Here is a 15,944-nt window from a genome sequence, read left to right as displayed (position 1 = left end):
TATTAATACTTTACATTTCTTATATCTACTAAGATACCATATACTTTTTATACCATCAATCCATTAATATCTACTCAATTTACTTTGTAAAAAATGATTAAAAACATGTATGCTTCTAATATGTTCCCCTGTCTCATTTCATCCTTTATTAGATTTGATGTTCAATCTACTCTGCTGTTCTTGAATGGACGTGCCCCACACCAACTGCTGGGGAGCTGATTTCTCTTGTGATTAGCTCTTGTTTTACATCAGCCTTTCTTAGTAACATTCTCCCCCGCCTTCTTCTGAGCATTTGCCCAAGCCCGATGGCTGTACACTTCTTTGAATCTCAGGAACTGAGCTCTGACTCACAAAAGCTAGTGATGAAATATACATTAGTTTTTAAGTTGCTACCGGGTGTGGTGAGAATTTTTATATTAGAAATTAGTTTGGCTTAAGAAGAACCATCTTTATACCTTAATATTATAGCCTGTAGCTTAGAAGCCACATGAAGGCCTGACTATGGCTTTTAAGGGGGCAGGCCTCTAGCTGACCTCAGCTTCAACTAGGCTCCTGTCCTTAAAGGGTACAGGAGATTGCATTGCTAGAAGTTAGTCAACCAAAACACATTAGGTGCCCCAAATTATGTTTAGGGATAGCAAAATCATTTAGACAGGCAGCAAATAGTCTGCTTACGCATGGGGGGAATTGTTTTTGTACGCGGGCTGACAGTCGAACAAATAGTTGTCAGAGACCCTGGGTCTGGGAAACTTATTTTGGAACAGGATATTTTCCAAACAAGATTAGCCATGATTTGTGAAAACCCATCTCCTGAAGAATTTGAAAGGAGGTGTCCTGTTGGGACCCCCTTCTCATGGTTTAGCCTATAAAAGGCTAGTCAAGTTGCCCAGTCCTTTGTCCTTCTAAGGGAGAGACCAGGGCTCCATACTTTGTGGTTGCCATCTCTTCCTTGTAATGACCCAGAGTACTCTGTTAGCTGTTTGTTTGTATGTCAACTTATGTGTGGGTTTGTTAAATTCTGCTATATTGCTTCTTTCTTTGCCTTATATTCTCTTGTAAGTCCAATAAAACTGCATGGTTTACTGTTATATGTTTGGTGTGCTGTTTAAGAGTATCTTTTGTGCAAGGTCTATCTTTCCTATCAAATTCTCTGGGCTCTGCTTTTGGTAACTGAGCAGGCAGAGAAATCCAATCACAAAGAACCGGGAGGTGGGAAAGAGAATTCCCACAACACCGGGCTCCTACACAAAAAAGTGACAGTAATCGGAAATTGACTGTTTTTGGCAGAATGACTGTTTTTAAAACAGCTGAGGTGACAGGAATTGTATATATTTATATTTTTTCAGGCATAAAGCATTTTCACCAAACATCCTGTAAGAATACCCGGTATTCCCAGACCTGTCAGTAGCGCATGCACACACACAAATGCACACATAATCAAAGGGACTTTTGTTGCTATTTCTCCTAAGGGTTCTCACCCCTCCTCATTGCTAAGGTCAGGCAATCTTTCAGGCTCAGATTTTGTGATTGCCAGCACTATCACTTTCCCATATGGCAGAGGAGGCCACATAGTAGCTTCATGTCTTTGATATGAGTAGTTTAAGTGAATAACATGAGACACCTCTACAGTACATGTATGCTAGGGACAATTTATGGATGATCTATTTATCCATAATTAGTGGCTCACAGAGGCAGCAGATTGGTTCTTGTAGGTTATCCGGGCTGTGTGACCGTGGTCTTGGTATTTTCTTTCCTGACGTTTACCAAGACCACGGCCACATAGCCCGGATAAATATTGCCTTCGACAATATTTAGAGGCAGCAGAACTTGTATGGGACCACCTTTCTCGGTATACCCCCCAGAGAGCTCTATGCTCTTCAGGAGACTCTCCTGGTGATCCCTGGTCCAAAGATTATCTAGCTGTCCTCATCCAGGGCCACAGCCTTTTCGGATGTAGCTAACAGAACTCTCTGCCTAAAGAGACCCAGGCCCTGTGAGACCTAGCTTAGTTTCGCAGGACTGGTGAGACAGAGATATTCCACCAGGCCTATGGTTGAGTACAGCAACAGTTTTCATATAATGGCTGGCTAATTCTGTATCCTACTCTACTTCCACCTTTTCCCTTTTGGTCTCCCACTAGGGTTGCCAGATCCCCCCCCCCTTGATCCGCGGGAGGTTTTAGGGGGTGGGGTGATTGCGTGCACACAGGGCCATGCGCATGCGATTATGACACTTCCGGGTTTACCGCCGGAAGTGCTGCATCGCTGCAGCTGCTTTAGCTCTCAAATCCCCAGAGGTTTGAGTGCTAAAGCTGCCACAGCGATGTGGCACTTCCAGGGAGTTATGTAATCACGTGTGCGCAGCCACATGCACACACGATTGCCTCTCTGGAGCAGCCAGGTGGAGTGGTGGGCAATTGCCTGCCGAAACCACCCACCTGGCAACCCTGTCTCCCACCAAATTGTATTAATTGCACTAGTCACTCCACAATTATTAACATCTAGGTTTGACTGGGGCCTATTGCAAACCCTGACTATGGAGGAATGTCTATGTTAAATTAATTTTATGTGGAGGAAATGTATTAAGGGCATCATTTTTATGGAGTTGGGATTTATATATGTTATACTGAATTTTATGGTATGGAAATCATATGGAATTTATTATAATCTGTGGCTTTATTGTTGTGAACTACCCTGAGCCCTGCTTTTGTGAGGAAAGGGAGGGATAAAAAAGAAAGAAAGAAAGAAAGAAAGAAAGAAAGAAAGAAAGAAAGAAAGAAAGAAAGAAAGAAAGAAAGAAAGAAAGAAAGAAAGAAAGAAAGGGGTAGACCAGGGAAAAAATGAAGGAGCAGTGATATAGGAAAGATCTGGCAGGAAAAGAAAACATGGAAGCAGTAGAAACCATGAACGGTGAACCTTGTGCTTTTGAGCCATAAAATTACAGACTTTTAACTGTAATTATAACCTGAGTGGTGTCATCATAATACAGCACGGTGATTCATTATGTACGTCTAATTTGCTTTACAATGTTTTAAAAAAGCATTGTGGTACCTTGCACGTATTTGATGACAATACTCTGTTAGTCACTGATCCTTTTTATACACTAACATACTAGTCTATTTTTATTTTACTGATTTTATTGCAGCAAAGTTTTAATAAGGAAGAGAGAGGAAATATAAGGCAGCAATTCTAATTTGCATCTGAATATTTTTCATTTATTGTTTGGAAAACCATAAAATATAGAGCATTAGCTTCACACAAACAAATACCATATGGTTGTTTACTAAACAGGAAGTACATCATCTTATATGTATGAAAGTGAAAACCAATAGCGTCAGCTATTTAAATTCCATGGCTCAGGTCAAACTGAAAGTATTAATTAGTCCATAAAACAATTCTGCCATTACTCACCGTCAGCCTGAGTGATGATACAATTAACTACAGTACTTGTTTTCTCATCTTATCTATAGATGGTTTAGTTACTATGGTAACAGGAAGATGAAAGTTCCAGTCCCATGTACACTTACTTTGGAGTAAATATTATTGAATTTAGTGGGATTTGCTGCCAATACCCATATAACTGGGGCATCGAACTACATAGATTAGATTCTAGAAGGAAAAAGGACAAATTTTTTAAAACTTCTTCTGATACTGACTACACAATGCCCAAAAGATGTATGATGCTATGAAAATGAATGAACAATTAGACCTTTTGAAGAATAAAAGCACAATAAACACAAACACTGTATATAAGCTCTGAGTGCCTTGTGACATATGAACTTGTCAGAGCTGGATTCAGTGAAGGTGCCTTTCCTGCATATGCTTTTAGTAGACTTAGAACTTTGTTTCATTAGATTTAATTTAGATGGAATAGATTTAGATAGAATGTCATGCATTCTCATCTACTCATAATAGCTTTGACAAACGCCAATGTGATCTGTGTATCTTTGATTCTACAACACACTATTTTCTCATAATTAGATTACTTTTAAATAATACCTTTAACTAAAACACTGAGTGATTATTAGTTGGGAAAGAAAAGTATTCACATTGGACTAGAATAAATAGCCTTCTGATTTTTCCCTTTAATTAAGTCAAAACCCTGAACCCTGTATGCCAAACAGAGCAGCCACGCATCACACAGTTCTGTGACTTACAGCCCAATCCTGAGTGGGGTGGTGGTGGTTACGGCAGGTTTGGGGATGGCAAAAAGGGGCATTCCCTGGCTGAAAGGGCTTAGGGAGCTGACTGGAGTCAGTCCCGTCCCCGGTAATACCTTGGAAACGCCCCCTTCAGCACTGGCGTGAACCCTCACGCCGGGGAAATGCTGCTGGGGAGGTACTGCCAGCAGCCCAGTCTTGTGCTGCTGCACTGCTCCCCAGAGCTGGCATAAGTTGCCCTGCACTGGTGTTAGCCAGCCACGTGGCACTTGATGCTGGGGTCACGTTGGCTCCAAAGGCCATTTGCCCCCCCCTTTTCAGGATTGCTCTACCCATGGTCTGTGTGTTGCTAATTGCAATCAAAACGACGTCTTAAGTTTCCATGTGGTTGTTATTGTGGTAATACTCCCTCACGTGGGTCTCTTAGGACAGCAGAGACCCCAGGTAGATAGAAACAATAAATACAATACAAACATAGTCATCATTTAAATACATAATTCAAACAGATAAGGTAAAGCCTGCATCTGTGGCCTTCAAGCTGTCCCATAATCCCTTTTATACAAATTCTTCTTTTGAACAATAGTTTAGAACAGGGCTTAAAACAATCTGCAGTAAATATACTGAATAGCAGCACACCAAACAGTTTTGCTCAGAGTGCAGGGTTGGTTCTCTATTCAATAGGGTTGCCAGGTCCCTCTTCACTATGGGGTTTGGGGAGGGGAGGGACTTCAATGCCATAGAGTCCAATTGCCAAAGTGGCCATTTTCTGCAGGAGAACTGATCTCTATGGGCTGGAGATCCGTTGTAATAGCAGGAGATCTCCAGCTAGTATCTGGAGGTTGGCAACCCGACTATTCAAGCAACCAAGCCAATCCAGGGAGATGGTGACCAAGTACAGTTGCCATCTCTCCCCCGTCCCATTCTATTTGTTAACATTTTATTTTGTTTTAGTTACCTTATTTGTAGTCTGCCTTTCTCAATGAGGCTTAAGGGGGATTACATAATATATCAAATATAAGCAACAGGATGGGACATCCAGTGAACACAGCAATAGGGTTTGAACTGCTGAAATCTGAAAACAAGCAGAAATCTAAAAACAGAGCTGAAACAAAGCATAAGCATTTAAACATGGCATGTTAACTGGTGTAGAAACTACATAGTCAGATCATAACAACAGTGATAGGTAGCAATACTGCAGTATAGGCAATAGTCCCTATCCCTTTATGTGTGTGTGTATGTGTGTGTGTGTGTGTGTAAAGTGCCGTCACAAATTTCTGAACCATTTAATTACAGTACAATCCTATTACCTGTGTAAAATAAACCTCTTGAATAATTCTGTTTTGCATAGTTTACAGAAAACCAGGAGCGTGGGAGCCTTCCTAACCTTGTTATACAGGCCATTCTATAAGGTGGGGACCACAACAGAGAATGCATGAATACGCGGGCAGTTGATTTTGCCCATTTGCAGTGTGGCATCTACAGAAGGCCCTGCTGAGATGAGCTAAGCTGTTGTGGTGGAGCATAGGAAGAAAGGTGGCCCTGCAGATATGAAGGACCAAGGTCATGAAGGACATTGCATTTTCCGGTATTTTGTAGGGTTGCCATCTGCCTGGAGAAAAAAAAATCCTGTCCCTTTAATGGAGATTTAATGGGATGCTATTTACCAGTAGATGTTGGTTCCCTCCATGCAATGAAAAACTTCAGCTGCCCATTTCCACACATTAAGCCTCTGTTAAAGGGACAAGATATTTTACTTGGGGTTGCCAGCTCTGGGTTGGTAAATTCCTGAAGATCGGGGGGGGGGGGTGGAGCCTGGGGAAGGCAGGGTATGGGGAAGTCTACCTTTTAAAGCAGCCATTTTCACTAGGAGAACTGATCTCTATAGCCTGGACATCAGCTGCAAATCTGGGAGGTCTCCAGCCACCACCTGGAGGATGGCAGCCCTAATTTTAATCTAAAACTGTTGGCAATCCTACGCCTAAGCCAACAAGTTTAATTAGCCTGCCTAATGACACAGTAAATATTTGTGACATACAGATGTCTGAAAGAAGAAAAAATGTTAAAAGTTTTCCATACATTAGTTTGCAATTGGGTTGTTCAGAATGCAAGTGTCTGCTTGCAGAAAAACACAAATTAAGCAGTTCCCGTCTGTTCTTAACAATGCATCAACAATTACATTTTGATTTCTGGCTAAGGTTTCTCGCTATAGGTTCAGTTTTCATGCTGAATTCCTTTATTTTCCGTAACTAGCACTGTAGCTTGTGGTTATTCATAATTTGTAACCATTGCGGTGGTGGGTATTCATTCAAAAGGCAAACAGATGCATTATGCATATTAGTAGGGTTGCCAGCTCTGAGCTGGGAAATACCTGGAGATTTTAGGGGTGGAGTCTGAGGAGGGCAGGGTTTGGGGAGGGGAGGGACTCCAATGCCATAGAGTCCAATTGCCAAAGCGGTCATTTTCTCCAGGGGAACTGATTTATATTGCCTGTAGATCAGTTGTAATATCGGGTGATCGCCAACTACCACCTGGAGGTTGGCAACCCTACATATTAGGGATTTGCAGTTTTTAAAAAGCAGCAGCAGAGACAATGCATTCTGCTGAGGAAAGGGTGTTAACTCTGTCTCCTTGCATCAAAAATAGTCCCTACAGAGAGCTATTAGCCCAAGTAGAGGAAAAAGACAAACACCATCTCTTTGCCTATCTTTTCCCCCCTATGAGATCTAATAGTATACCCCATCCCACCCACATCTGTTTTTAAACCAATCATGAATCCTCAACAAAATATGTAGTCTGGTGCTCAGTTTATCCATAGCCCAAATAATCACTGTCCTTTCTGGACAACAAATAGATTTTGTTCTCCAGAAATAAGCTTAAACAAGCAATTGGGTGCTTCACCAACCTCACTATGAATAGGGTTGCCAACCTCCAGGTACTAGCTGGAGATCTCTTGCTATTACAACTGATCTCCAGCCCACAGAGATCACTTCACCTGGAGAAAATTTGGCAATTGGATTCTATGGCATTGAAGTCCCTCCCCTCCCCAAACCCTGCCTTCCTCAGGCTCCGCCCAAAAAATCTCCTGCCAGTGGCGAAGAGGGACCTGGCAACCCTAACTATGAAGTTTGTAGAAGCTTCTCAGCCTGGTTCTCAAACTTGCCACAAACCACGAGGCTATTATTTACAAACAGCAATGGGGTTTGTTAATCAGCCTCTCTTCATGCCTAAACTGTTTGGAATGGAACAGAATTACATAATCACCACCAAGACAACTATTGCCTATACATATGTAGTAGTTTTCCACTATCCAGTTCAAAGTAGAACAGGATCAAAAGCTATGGGTGGAGCTACTAGTAAAGCAAACACTGGCATGAACAAGTTTGGGCAGGCACCTGTTTGCTAAAGGTTTGGAATACAAGAGAATTTAAAACATCACAGGTAATGTGTCATCCTGAGAGCCAAACACATGATAAGAAACAGGGTTGCCCACTGTAGCATGGGAAATTCCTGGAGATTTAGGGGAGAGGTGTGTAGAGGGGGGAATATGAAGAGAGATTTCACCTACAATCTATGGTGTACCATACAGTCTGCAATCTGAGGCTGCTACTTTCTCCAGGGGAACTAATCTCTGTAGACTGGACATCACTTGTGATTCTGGGAGAACTCCAGCCCACACCTGGAGGATGGCAACCTTAATAAGGAATCACATTAGGAATAAACTAATTTAATTAGGCTAGCACAGGGGTCTCAAAACTGCGGCTCCAGAGCCGCATGCGGCTCTTTGGCCCGTTGAGTGCGGCTCTCCAAACTTGGTTTGGAGCCCCTGCTCTTGCGGCCGCTCGTGCCGGCAGCCGGGCTGTGGAGCCGGCGCACCTGAGAGAGAGAGAGAGTGGGCGAGCGGGCTGTCTCTTCCCCCCCCCCCACCGTGGAGAATGGCCGGGTCCCCCTTCCCCTTGCCCTCAATGGTTGGGAGACTAAAGCCTCCCCTCCCCTCTAGCCGCGGGATTGCTGGGCAGGTGGCTTGGCGGTTCCTGCCCCCCCACCTATCAGCTGTTGGGCGGGGCGGGCTTCCTTTGGTAGACCTGGCCTCCGGCTGAGTCCCATTGGGAGGCCATGTCTACCCACTGGCTTTCTTGGCGGTAGACCTGGACTCCGAGGAGGGGAAAAAGTCCCCCTTCAGAGGCCAGGTCTACCAATTGGCTTCTATGGGCCTCCGGAGGCCAGGTCTACTGCCAAGAAAGTCAATGGGTAGACCTGGCCTCCCAATGGGATTCAGCCGGAGGCCAGGTCTACCAATAGGCTTTTATGGCGGTAGACCAGGCCTCCAGACGAGGACTCCGGACGGGGAGGAGGAAATGGCAGGGACTTACAATTTAATTTTTATCAATAAATAAGATCACTATTAAGTATGATATCAAGTTTTATTCAGTGTACCTATAGTTTAATTAAGACTTAAAACTTTAATTAAAGTTTATTAAGTTAATAAACAGTGTACCTACCTATATAGTTTAAGTTTAAGAAATCTGGCTCTCAAAAGAAATCTCAATCGTTGTACTGTTGATATTTGGCTCTTTTGACTAATGAGTTTGCCGACCCCTGGGCTAGCAGAATGCTGGATGCAGTTGCTCATAATATAAAATAAATAATAAAAGAAATGTGGAAGCCAATGCATAGGAAAGAAAGGAAAGAAGATTAATTAATTATTTTTTTAAAACCCTTTCCACCTATTTCAGCTCTGACAGGCTCTCTCCCTAAGGGGATGACTCATAATCTATTTATCATTTGTCTATTCCCTGGCTTTTATTCTGAGTCCTTGCCAGAGAGCCATATGTAGGCATTACTTTGTATTACAATACAAATACCTTTATTAGCATAATACGTTTAAAGGAATATACAAAAGTTGAAATTAAAAATTTGAATGTTAAAAGCAAGTTTGGATACAGTTTATTCTTTGATGTTGAGATCCTCTTTCTGGCTGAGTTCCCATTGGTTGATTGCTGTCATCAGGAATTTCGCCACACTTTCTGTAATTTCTGGGTCCCGATCGGCTAGTAGTTTTTGAAATGTTTTCCTGTTGTTTGAGAAGGAATTCGGAATTAAAGATTTTATTAAGTTGTCTCTTGAAGTGTCATATAGATGGCATTCCAGGAGTATGTGGGACAGGGAATCAGGGCATCCTGCACCACATCTACAGACTCCATCTACATAGGGTATTTTTAGGAATCTGCAACGAAGAATCGCCGACGGCAGTGTGTTGGTTCTGGCTTGCGTAAAAGCTTTCCTGAGCTTGGGATTGTCAAGGTGTTCCAGGTATTTTGGACCAAGGTTTGGTGGAATTCCGAAATGCTGAGGGGAACAGATTGGAGGTGTTAGAGGGAATTTGCTCTGATTTACTTTTTATTATTTTGGTACCCTAGTGAATCCAAAGACTACAACGGTGCTGAATTTTCACATTGTCTCATATTGGTGCTGTTTAATAGACTGGACATGATCTTTTAAAAGTATTTGTTATGTGGATTAAACGTTTAATAAGAAACCTAATGCTGCTAGAGTTCTTATACAAGGAAAATCAGAACCACATTATTCAGATCACAGTATTATTTTATGCAGCAAAGATTGTTTAATTAGTGATGATATTATCTAAATGCACAAAGTGATAATTTTCTCTCCATATGCATATGATACTTGACCCACTGTTTTTCCGGGCTTCTGTCATTAATAATAACCACAATAAATGTGCTCTAAGAACTGCCACCAAAAAAGGACTATGGATTATATTTTCTCTGAATCTGTAGAAGGATATGTTCAGGTTAATTACTTTAATTCAAATTGATTTTATATTTGAACGTGTCACAATATAAAGCTATGTAGCAAACACTGATATACAATGATTTTAGTTCAGATTTTGATGGATATCATACACAGATTTAAAACTACCCTAAACAGTAATGGCATAGGCTAGAAGTACCAGTACATGATTGGCCAGCAATTTATGGCTCATCTTTTAATTCTGGAACTAGAGGAAATGTTACTAGTTCCCAAGTTAACATGGCTGTGAGAATCCGCCTGCTGCAATTACTGAATTGTATGCCATTTGTGAATATACATAACAGGCTTCTTCCTCTGACATGAGTCTGTGGATGATGATGAGGAAAGCTACAGCCAAAGCAACTATGTGGAACATCTCTTACACAGGCTTAGCATCAATAGTGCATAGCAGTGACTGCTATTTAAAATAGCCAGAGCACTTCAGAGCGCTTTAGAAATGACTCATAAATAGATTGAAATCAGCTGTATGAAATGCCATCCCTGTATCAGTCTACTCAGAAACGGGCCAACATCCAGTTTAGAACGGTAATCTGAAATGAGCCATAGAGTGACTCGCCTAAAGCCCCAAAGTAAGTTAATGGTAGAAACTAGATTCAAACCAGAAACATCCCGATTGGTCATACCGTCTCAACTACTATGCTTTTGGCTTTTGGAAAACCACAATGACATCACTTTAAAAGGCATTAGAAGTAGCGTAGGATAACATACTCCACTGTTTTTTCTCCTTCCTTCATGTGTAAGCATGTGCAAGTGTGTTTCCGACCACTATACATTTCAAGCATTCTGTGAGAAGAAGTCCTATGTGGTAACTAATGATCTTTAGACTGTTTTAGAGTTTAACAACATAAGAGCTCTGTTGGATTAGACCAGTGGTCCATCTAGTCCAGCATTCTGTCTCACACTGTGGCCAACCAGTTGCTCTGAATGGCCAACAACAGGGCATAGAGGCCAAGGCATTCTCCTGATATTGCCTCCTGGCACTGGGATTCAGAGGTTTACTGCTTCTGAACATGGAGGTTTCCTTTAGTCGCCATGGCTAGCAGCCATTAATAGACCTATCCTCATGAATCTGTCTAATTCCTTTTTAAAGCCATTTATACCTATGTCCATCACTACCTCCTCTGGCAGCAAATTCCACATTCCACAGCCACTCTGAGCCCGGCCTTTGGCTGGGGAGGGCAGGGTATAAATTAAATAAATAAACACATCACTCTCTGTGTAAAAAAGTATTTCCTTTTGTTCATCCTGAATCTAGAGCACCATCAGCATCTAGTATTTTTGAGAGGGAGAAACATTTATCTTTGTCAACTCTCTCCACCCCATGCATAATTCTATAAACCTGTATCATTTCCCCCCTTAGTCGTCTCTTCACAGTCATCCTTGGTTTTCACCATCCTGAATAATGTTGTCATCTGCAAACTTGGCCACTACACTACTCACCCCCAGTTCCAGATCATTTATGAACAAATTAAATAGTACTGGTCCTAACACCAATCCTTGTGGACCCCACTGATTATTCCTACTTTTCTCTGGTTATCATTTAACCAATTTTTAATCCATAAGAGAATCCTCTTAATCCTCTTATCCCATGACTGCTAAGTTTACTCAGAAGTCTTGGATGACATACCTTGTCAAAAGCCTTTTGAAAGTCCAAGTATATGATGTGTACTGGGTCACCATTGTCTACACGCTTGTTCACTTTCTTTGAGAACCCCAAAAGGTTGGTGAGGCAGGACTTCCCGTTGCAGAAGCCATGCTGATTTTCCCTCAGCAGGCTTTGTTCCTCTATCAGTGCATTTCTAAGGAGAGTTACTCCCGTCTAAGCTCAGTGAAATGAATGGGTTTAGACTGGAGTAACTCTCCTTAAGAATGCACTGTATGTGTCTAATAATTCTATCTTTGATTAGTTTCTACTAATTTGTCTGGGACAGATGTTAGGCTGACTGACCTATAATTTCTTGGTTCTCCTCTGGACCGCTTTTTCTGTTTCCTACAATATTGCTTTAGTATTGCTTTAGAGAGCCAGTGTGGTGTAGTGGTTAAGAGTGGTGGACTCTAATCTGGAGAACCGGGATGGTTTCCCCACTCCTACACATGAAGCCTGCTGGGTGTCCTTGGGCTAGTCACAGTTCTCTCAGAACACTTTCAGCTTCACCTATCTCACGAGATAGTTGTGAAGAGAGAAAGGGAAGGAGATTGTAAACTGGTTTGATTCTCCTTAAAAGGTAGAGAAAATCAACCTATATAAACCAACTCTTCTTCTTATGTTTGGGGTCACCTTGGAATGTCTGTGATTGGTAGGCGGCATATAATGTTTTAAAAAATACATAAAATACCTAAACAGAAAAGAAGTAAAAGAGCACATTTTTGAAGTCCATGGATGCCCTTACTGGGGCAAGTATTACAATTGATAAAATATTAAATTAATTGGTGCAGAACACTAAGTCAGCAGTCTTAAGGGCACTTTCCTGGGAGTAAGCCTCATTGAATAACAAGACTTACTTCTGAGTTAGACCTGTTTAGGATTGCTACCACCTTCATAGGTTTTGAATATGAATTTTAATGTGATGTACCACTTTAGGTTTTTGATCCTAGTATAATATTTTGATGCTAGTAAACTGCATCACTTGATCCAGGCAATGCGAGACAGAAATTTTAAATGTACACAAAAACAGATAAATAATTTATAGTAATGGGAAAATTCGTCTATCACCAGCCATTACAGAAGAGGAGAAAGAACTCTCTATGTATGTAAAAGTTATGAGATGAGATCCATCTGAAGTCAGCACATTAAGGCAGGAGTTTTATCTTTTAATTGAGTAAAGCATTATGTGTATTTATGATGCTATAAAACTGATGATCAATGCCAAAATTAATTTTTTACTAGAATCTTTAGGTTAGAGAAAGGTTCTGGGAAAGTAAGGATAGACCAATCAAAAGAATTACTTCATATTTTATTTATTCATTTTAGACGGTAATTTCTACCCTGTTTTATCCCAAAGGTTCACGGTAGATAACAATAAGTTAGATATATATACATAAAGTGTCCATTTAAAATTAAATACTTAAGTATTAATAACTCCCCCTTTTGGGCCTTCATGTCTCGACTGCTAGAAGATGCTTTATGTGGGGCTGCCTTTGATCACTCTTGGGAAGCTTAACCCCAACTGTGAAAAGCCAGCACAAAGAGAAAGCTTTTATATTGCTGCTGAAATTGCACAGCTTTAGGTAAACCTCCTGGGGAATGGAATTCTAGATTAGAAGAAGCCACTAAGAACATATCTCTGTGTGACATTTTATGCTTCAGACTTCACAGAAGGTATGAAGACTAATATGGCGCATGACAAAGTGGGGGGCCTGTGAGTATTTGTGGGAGGGGAAACAATTTGTTCAGTTCAGTTTATTTATTTACAGTCATTTGACCAGCAGATGGAAACAATTTGGATGTCCTACCTAATGGACAAAATCACAGCTTCCAGGATGCTTTAAACTCTCAGGCTGCAATCCTAAAAACAATATTGTGGGAGTAGGCCTCACTGAATAACATGGGGCTTATTCTGATTAGACCTGTTAGGATTGTTTTCTCTTTAGCAGGTTGACTTTTCCTTTTCTCTTTAACTGGCCCTCAGGCCAAAAACGCATTGTCCCTTAACCCACTTTATTCCCTGTTTCAACCAGGATTAAATTTACCTGGGCTGGGGCGTGGGAAACTGTACGCATTACCTTGAAAAGCAAGGACGAAACTGTGCCAATCGATCCATGTAAACAGAAAGTGCGGGAGACATGAAGTTCCTGTTTAGTTTGGCACACACCCCCCGCCCCCCGTGATTGGTCATTTTAAATTGACCAATGAGGGCCTTCCCTGCCCCGGGAAACGACCAATCACCATGGGTGGGGGTGTTGCAAGCTAAACAGGAACTGTGCACGTCTCCTGCATTGTCTGGTTACATGGATGGATTTGCACACAGTTTCGTCCCTGCTTTTCAAGGTAATGCGTACAGTTTTCCCCCAGCCTGGGTCAATTTGATCCTGGCTGAAATGGGGAATAAAGTGGGTTAAAGGACCATGCGTTTTTGGCCTCAGCTGCTCTCCCAATTCCACCCCCTCTGGAGCATATGCGGTATTCATCAGGCTTTGGGGATTTCCCTATTGGTTAGTTTACAGAGTTGTATTTTTATGCCAACCTGAGAAGCCTCCTCTTGGTAGAGACCCCTGCCTTGTCTGTCAGTAGCCTTGTTGATAGATCATGATGGGTAACCACGTTAGTCTGTCTGTAGCAGTAGAAAAGAGCAGGAGTCCAGTAGCCTTGTTGTGTAGCTTTCATTGGTGTTTTAGGCTGATTATGCATTTTCCCTTTATCCTTCTTTATTCCCCGTTTCAGCCAGGATCAAAGCAACCTGGGTTGGGGAAAACTGTATGCATTGGCTTGAATGATCAGGGAATAAACTGTGTGCAAATCGGAGGCATGACTACAAAAAAAGCAGTCTCCCAAGTTCAAATCAAGTCCCACCCCTTTAATTGCTGGTCTGTGATTGGCTCACCTCGTGAGAGAACATTTCTTTCCCCCCAGACCCAACTGCCGCATAAAAAAGCATTTTAAGAACAAAAAATGGAGCCATTTGAAAGAAGAGGGGGGCGAAATCCAAGCCTTGTTTTAAAAAAGCCTTTCTTTCTCCCAGAAAGAGCTCCCAGGAAGCAGGAAGCAATTGAATCCCTGCCTCTTTACACACTTCTTCTTGATTGGCTGTGAGAGAAGCCAATCTTTGCTGCGTCCCCTGTATGGCTATCGGCAAACAGAACAGAAGAGGGGTTTGGAAAGAGGGGGAGGAAGCTCAACGCGAGGAAAGTGTATGCACGCTCTCTGAATCTGATATGAGCTAGGAAAGACCATTTGACTCGGGCAAGAAGAGGAATGGGAAAAGTCGAGTTCGTTTAAGGTTGAAATGGGGTTGAGCCAAAAAGGAATGAGGTAACGTGCATTTCCAAAAACTTGATCCTGGCTGAAACAGGGAATGAAGGAGGCTAAACCGACCATGCATAACCGACCGATATCTCATTCATTGGAAGCTCAACACTGTTTCAATGCAAAACGAACCCGGCGTTTCCCATTCCTCTTCTGGCCCAAATTAAACCGTTCATCCTGGCTCATTCCGGAGTCACAGAGCGTGCATACTCCGTTCTCGGGTTGAGCTTCCCCGCGCCATCACGGCCCACCCTTTTCCAACCCCCTCCTCAAAGCAGCATGCATAGTTAAACAGGGGAAATCAGAAAGTTGGCTTCTCTCACAGCCAATCACAAAGCAGTGTGTAAAGAGGCAGGGATTCAAGTGCTTCTTGCTACCTCGGAGCTCTTTCTGAGCAAAAGAAAGGCTTTTTTAAAACAAGGCTTGGATTTCTCCCCCCCCCTTCCAGATTGCTCGGTTTTTGTTTGTTGTTAAAATGCTTTTTTATGTGGCAGTTGGGTTTGGGGAGAAGGAAATCTTCTCTCACAGGGAGCACTGCGAAGTAAGCCAATTACAGAGCGGCATTTAAAGGGGTGGAACTTGATTTGAGCTTGGGAGATTGATTGTCTGTATTCATGGTTCGATTAGCACAGTTTTGTCCCTGATCATTCAAGCCAATGCATAGTTTCTCCCAACCCAGGTTACTTTAATGTGCGATGAACCCAGGTCCAACCCATGCATAAAAGACCATTGTTTGTGCAGGAGCCAGCCAGCTTGCTATTACATGTCGTGTGGGCAAGAAGATTTGGAAATTGGACTCTAGTAGTTCTGTACCTTAGATATCAAAACTAACATCTTGAATTGTACCTGGAAGGCAATATGGAGATGTAAGAAGGCATTTCTGGACAGGATGTAGAACATGTCCTAAGCCAGCTGAAACACCCAACATGTGATTTTATCTGTCTGTTACATGACTGTAACTTTTCCTAGCATGACTGTCTTTTCCAGTGACTC

The sequence above is a fragment of the Euleptes europaea genome, chromosome 7 (assembly GCF_029931775.1).
Source record: "Euleptes europaea isolate rEulEur1 chromosome 7, rEulEur1.hap1, whole genome shotgun sequence".
In the NCBI taxonomy this organism is placed as follows: Eukaryota; Metazoa; Chordata; class Lepidosauria; order Squamata; family Sphaerodactylidae; genus Euleptes; species Euleptes europaea.
The sequence above is the reverse complement of the archived record's forward strand: the minus strand, read 5'-3'. Positions refer to the sequence as shown.